Below are 737 nucleotides of genomic sequence, written 5' to 3'. Positions count from 1 at the left end.
CCCCTGCCCCGCGCATTTCCCAGTTGCCCTCTTTCCGAGTAAGAGAGAAACGGGCAGCGCCAGAAATCCACAGCAGACGAGGGAGGCAGGAAATGCATACGCATGCGCACCCGTACAAAAGAAAAAAATTACGTTTTTTTTTAATGCGTTCATCCCCCTAATACGGCGTGAGTTCACGCTGCCCGGCCTGTCACAGGCCCCAGCGCGTGGCGCGAAGCTGCAGAGGACCGCGTGACAGCAATGAGCCGACTCAGTCACCTGAGCGCGGTCTCTGCCTCGCAGCTCGCCTCACAGCCGCTCCCATTGTGCCAGTCGCCACCTGGTCCATCCCCCTCGCGGTGACCCGGACACTCCCCACGCGAGTGGGCAGCGTGAGGGCCGGCGGTGAGGTACCTTCGAGTCACTCTGACACTTCGCCCATCACATGGATGGTGCAAGCGCATGCTCACGGTCGCAGGTCGCTCCGACACAGCGCCACCCAGGGCCGGACCGCTGGCATCAGCAGTGATACATCGCTCTGACTGCCCCATGACACTGGTACGTGACCCTGTCATCACCAGAGGTGGTTCGGCAGGCTTAGAGAGTCGGGGGGAGGGGAGGGGGGAGCTGTTTGGCCTCAGCACCTAGGGTGGTGGTACTGGACCCTGAGATACCACCGCGCACTGAGGAGTGTGTCGCCCCTTGCCCCGACCCTTTATCCGGTGCGGACGCGAAAAGCATGAGAAAGAAGAAAAAGA

This window comes from Leishmania donovani, chromosome 26 (assembly GCF_000227135.1).
Source record: "Leishmania donovani BPK282A1 complete genome, chromosome 26".
Classification (NCBI taxonomy): Eukaryota; Euglenozoa; class Kinetoplastea; order Trypanosomatida; family Trypanosomatidae; genus Leishmania; species Leishmania donovani.
Note: the sequence above shows the minus strand (reverse complement) of the source record.